Below are 6,000 nucleotides of genomic sequence, written 5' to 3'. Positions count from 1 at the left end.
TTTGACATCTACATGATGGCTCACAACCACGTGTGACTCCTGTTCTAGGAGAATCCGTTCTTTTTTCTGCTCTCTGTGGCTACTAGGCACACATATATACTTATGCAGACAAAACAATCATACACATAAATAAAATAAATACATCTAAAGATACAGTGATGGGTATGCCACTTGCTCTCATCTTTAAACAAGTGTGCAGGGCCAAAATATCCTCTGTAAATATATGTGATTATTATGTGTCAACCAGAGGAAAAAAGCAAAAACCCAGGTCATGGATCAGGAAAGCCTTTCTAACTCCATAGAGCTCCCTCTTGTGTTGCTTCTGTGTAGTGTTAGACTATGTGGCTGACTTTCTTGCTGGGAGTCTCTGTCACCACTCCCCTCCCCAATTTATATCTAGTTTTTCTATTTGTTCACAATGTCCTCTCTCTGAAATTTGTTTGTTTGTTTGTTGAGATAAGATTTCATGTAGCTGAGAATGTCCTCAAACTTCTGATCCTCCAGACTCCACCTCTCAAGGGCTAGGATTACAGGCAGGCTCCTGGTTTTGAAATTCAAATTGAATTGAGCATATTTATCTTTATTTTCTGATTCTGGCACTCCTAGTCATAAATATTTCCCATGTTTTTTATTTTGCTATCTGGTGGTTTTGCTGTCTTTTTTTTTTTAAGGGGAGCTTTGTAATGGCTGAGAAATTAGACTGTGGCTACCATTGCCCTTCCCCAGAATTATTTTGTAATTGTCAAATGCCTTGCATTATTTCATTTATCTCTCCCCTCCCTCCTTCCTTCCTGTGCCTCCTCCCTTGTCTCCTGCCTCCTCTGTAGATAGTGTGTACCACTCGTGTCTGCTCAGTAGACACATGCCATAACCTGGTATCTATTTTTCTCTTATTGTAGTCACACAATCATATATGCCTGTAAGAATTATGTGTATATAGTTTTTTTAGTAAAAAAAAACAAGATAACTTCTCTTAGTGCATTTTCCTTCATTTTACTCCTCTTGGCAACATCCCAAAGATGCACGCATACACATAAATAATACTAAAATAAATCTTAAAAAAACATAATGTGGGTGTGTTGGGCGTGGTACTGCACACCTTTAGTCCCAGTACTCAGGAGGCAGAGGCAGCCAGGTCTCTGTAATTTGAGGTGTGTCTGGTCTACAAAGAGAGTTCCAGGACAGTCAGGGTTGTTACACAAAGAAAACCTGTCTTGAAGATAGATAGATAAATAGATAAATAAATAAAGTGGAGAGCCAGGTGGGGTGGTGCATGACTTTAATGTCAGCACTCTTGAAGCAGAGGCAGGTGGATCTCTGTGAGTTCCAGGACAGTCAAGGCTACATAGAGAAACCTATTTTAATCAACCAAACCAAACCATTAGAAAAAAAGATGGAAAACAATTGAGGAAAACACCTATACCAACCTTTGGCCCCCACATGTATGCATGCACACATATACACACTATACACATACACACTATGTGCTTGTATTCATGTATGTGCACATGCACCACATACACAAAAGATGGTATTCTAGGAGATGGAGAGATGACTCCATGGTTAAGAGTGCTTACTGGTCTTGTGGAGGACCTGTGTTAAATTCCCAGCACCCACACAGTGGCTCAAAACATCTACAATTCTAGTCACCGGGAATCTGATGCCTTCTTCTAGTGTCTGAGGGCACTGTATGCATGTGATGGACATATATATGTACAAGCAAAACATGCATACACAGGACATGAAAATGAAATTAAAATAAATATCTTTAAAAAAGAAAAAAAAATGGGCAGTGGTGGCACACATCTTTAATCCCATCACTTGGGAGGCAGAGGCCATCAGTGAGTTTGGGGCCAGCTTGGTCTACAAAGTAAGTTTCAGGGAAGCCAAGACTACACAGAGACCCTGTCTAAGAAAAAAAAAAAAACAGATTGTGCTAGCTCGGTGTGGTTGTGAAAGCCTTAATCCCAACACTCAGGAAGTAGAGGCAGGTAGATCCCTGTGACTTGAAGACCAACCTGATCTATATAGGACTACATAGTGAAACCCTGTATCTAAAACAAAACAAAAGCCAACCAAACAACAAGCAAAAAAGAAAGTGCTCTATACTAAATATATTTCTATTAATATGTTTATATAAAACCTGTTGGTTAAAATAGATACTAACAACAGCTGTGATTATAGTACCTCAAGAAATGGGAAGGTTGGGTACAGTTAAATCTGTGATAATATATTTAATATCAGAGGATACCTTAAAATGTCATTGATTCTTGCCTCCAAGCAGAAGCCCTTTTCAGCCCAGTCTACCTGATGTCAACTGTCCTTTGACAATTTGAATCCTTTTTCTTTCTTTCCTCCATGGTTTGCTTGCTAATTGTTAGGCCATGCCTTTTTACTTCCTCTCATTATATCAAATTTTTTAAGTAAAGCCAATTGTCTCATCTCCCAGGTGTCCAATTATGAAGTCAAACCTTATTTAGCAAATCAAATGGAAGATTTTATTTTTTCTAATTTATTTCATCAGACATGAATAATGTATGTGAACATAGAGTTGAAAAATTAGCAACATGCTTTTTAAAGAGCAGTTTACAAATATTTATTATTACTCTGTGTGTGTGTGTGTGTGTGTGTTGTTTATCTTTTCCTAAGTAACTTCCCTGAGAAGGTTCAGAGAATGTTCCTCTTATCTGGGCTTAGAAAAACAGAAACAGGCTGGAGAGGTGACTTAGCAGTTAAGGGCACTTGTTTTTTCAGAGACCTGGGTTTGGTATCCAGCACCTACATGGTGGCTCACAAATGTCTGTAACTCTAGTTCCAGGAGATGAGATACCCTTTCCTGACCTCCATAGGCACCAGGCACGAGTGGTACACAGACACACATACAAAATACTCATACACATAAAATAAAAATAAATAGAAACAAGTAGAAACGGGGGAGTTTGTGGTATTTTGCTATTGACATGTACTCTTTGAATTTGCTGTAGAGATGATCATATCACCAAGGAGCGGAGGCCACAAAGTGACCTTAACGATGGAGAAAAGGTGGGCCTGACTCCATGATGGATTCATGGTTAAAATGGTAATCTGTTGAGCCACAGAAAACTTAGTTGTGGTTCTTGTGGGAAATGAGGGTCAAATGGACAATTCACTGAGGTTCTATTGAAATGGTAAAACTAGAAAAAGGAGGAGGAAGAGGAGAACCTTGTAAGTGTATGGAGTCCTGACATAGCTAACAAAGCAAAAAAAAATTGTGGCTTCTCCCTTCTTTTCCATTTCTGAGTCAGGATCCTTTGAATGAAAGTGATCAGGTCCCCCGATGTCACTCAGTAACACATGGCAAATATTCCTCTCTGTTGTTCCCAAAGAGACACATAGCTATTCACCATGGCAACTGAACCTGGTGAAAGAGAAAAAAGCAGACCTCCCAGGAATTGTAACTGGCTCTAAACCAAAGCCGATATACCTGAGGAGCCTGAGTTCACTGTGGGGCATCATTTAGAGTGGGACTTAGGAGAGCTAGGACTACACCTGGGTTGACATTGTGTGTGCGTAAAAGTGTGTATGTGTACAAGTGTGTGCAAATGTCCAGAGGTCAATGTCAGGGTCAGTTGTCTATTTTTTCTCTTTTATTTATATTTATTTTTTATGGGTGTGAGTGTTCTGCCTGCATGTACATATGTGTAGCATGTTTCTGTAGAATAATCCTTTTATACATTGTGAAAGTGTGTTGCTCATATTGTTAATATAAAGCTAATTGGTTGATAACTAGGCAGGATTTTTGAGGCAGAGAGAATGCTGGGAAGAAGGGTAGAGTCTGAGGAGTCTTGAGAGACGTAGCGAGAAGTAAGATGAACATGCCGTGTTGAAAAAAGGTACAGCCACATGGCAGAGAGTAGATAAGAAATATGGGTTAATTTAAAATGTAAGAGTTAGCTAGTAACCAGACTGAGCATTTATAATTAATATTAAGTCTGAGCATTTATTTTGGAGCCAATGGTCCTGACAAAACACTCTACTTACACCATGTGCATGCGTGGTACCCGTGAAGGTCAGAAGAAGGGATCAGATCTCCTGGAATTAGAGTTACAGGCAGTTTTGAGTCATCACGTGGGTGCTGGGAACTGAACCCTGTGCATGAGCAGCAAGTGTTTTTAACTGCTGAAACATCTCTCCACCCTCTCCATCTTATTTTTTGAGAGAAGGTATCTCACTGACCTTGGAGCTCAGCTAGATTGGCTGACCAGTGTGCCCCAGGGATGCTCCTGTCTCCTGTCCCCTCTCCTAGGACTACAGTTCCTTGCTGCCACACTTGGCTTACATGAATGTGGGACTCCAACTCAAGTCCTAGTATTTGTGTAGCAAGCCCTTTAGCCATTGAGCCATTTCCCCAAACCCTTGACATTCTTCTCAATGTGGCTTAATGGATTTTCAAATGCATACTGTAACTTTTTTTCCTTAGTTCTGGAGTTTTACAGTTAAAGTAGAGATATCCAGCCACTGACAGAAAAATACACAGTTTCCTAACCTTAAATTGTCTGTTGTGTCCCAAAGGGCTTAATGGAAGTAGTAATCCCCTTTCCTACTAAAATTATAAACTAAAGGGGGTGCTTGTTTGTTTGTTGACCAGGGTCTCATTATGTAATCCTGGTTGATTTGGAATTTCCCACATAGAAAATAGACTGCCCTTGAACTCAGAGAGATATGCTTGCTTTTGCTTCACAAATGTTGGAATTAAAGATGTGTGCCACCATCTGAGCTTAAGGGAATTTTTCTAGAAAGTACCATGTGGGTTGGTGGACGGAATGAGGCTGACATTATCCAGTCATCTAGGAGACTGGGTAGAACTCTGTCTTTTGGGAGCCTAGATATTTTATGCCTTTGCTCGTGAACCACAGAACTCTGGTCCTTGGTTTGCATCGGATTCTTGAGTTCTTATGCTTCAGAGGGAAAGTTTTTTATGAGATTCAGTGGGCCAAGATCCCTATGTCTCCAACCTGCTGTGGGACCTTCCAGCCTCTGTAAGCATGTAACCCAATGTTTATAACAAGTCTCTATCATCCTTCACATCTATATGTCTATATAACCCTCTCACTTTGGCTAATACACTAACAAAGAAGAATACCACAGAAACTGCAGGTCTTCTCATGAACTTTTCCTTACCTTGAGCTTACAACACCATTTAGTGGGCTGTTCAGTCACTGAGCCAGATGTGAGACACGCGGTGGAGTCGGGAGGGGAGTGGGTACCTTACCTCTGAAGTGTCACCATTTCAGAAATACTGAAAATTCTTTCACCTAATTCATGGTCCTGGGAACCAAGTCAATGTTTGCTTCATTGTCTTTGAATTTTGCCACCTTTTTTTTTGTCTCTGTGTCTCTAGATTGATGGTTTCCAATATGAACACAACAAAGGCTCCATGGAACTGGAAGTTGGTGTACTTTTTATGTACATGGCCAGAAAGTGGCTTTCTACTTGGCAGGGTAATTGATTCTGATTAGCAAAGGGAACTAGGGAGAGAGCTATAAAACGGAGTGAGGAAAGAATATATCTGGAGAGAGCAGGCTTATGGGTTAAGAGCACATGTTTTTGCAGTGGTCCTGGGACCCAGACGGTGGCTCACAACCACCTGTAACTCCAGTTCTCAGGGATTCCATACCCTCCTTTGACCTCTTCAGGTACCAGACACACACACACACACACACACACACACACACACACACACACACACACACACACACACAGTGCACATACATAAATGCAGACAAAAGCATTTATACACATTAGTAAATGAATCTTTTTTTTTTTTTTGGTTTTTTGAGACAGGGTTTCTCTGTGGCTTTTGAGGCTGTCCTGGTAGTAAATGAATCTTAAAAATGTTTAAAAGGGAATAATATATCTGGAGCACAGGTGATCTTCTGGGGCATTCTCTAAGAATGGCATATCTAGCAATATCATGTAATGTAAGACAACAGACACCTTATAAAAGTAAGAGCCCTCAGA

The sequence above is a fragment of the Mesocricetus auratus genome, unplaced genomic scaffold, assembly GCF_017639785.1.
Source record: "Mesocricetus auratus isolate SY011 unplaced genomic scaffold, BCM_Maur_2.0 Super-Scaffold_100676, whole genome shotgun sequence".
NCBI lineage: Eukaryota > Metazoa > Chordata > Mammalia > Rodentia > Cricetidae > Mesocricetus > Mesocricetus auratus.
Note: the sequence above shows the minus strand (reverse complement) of the source record.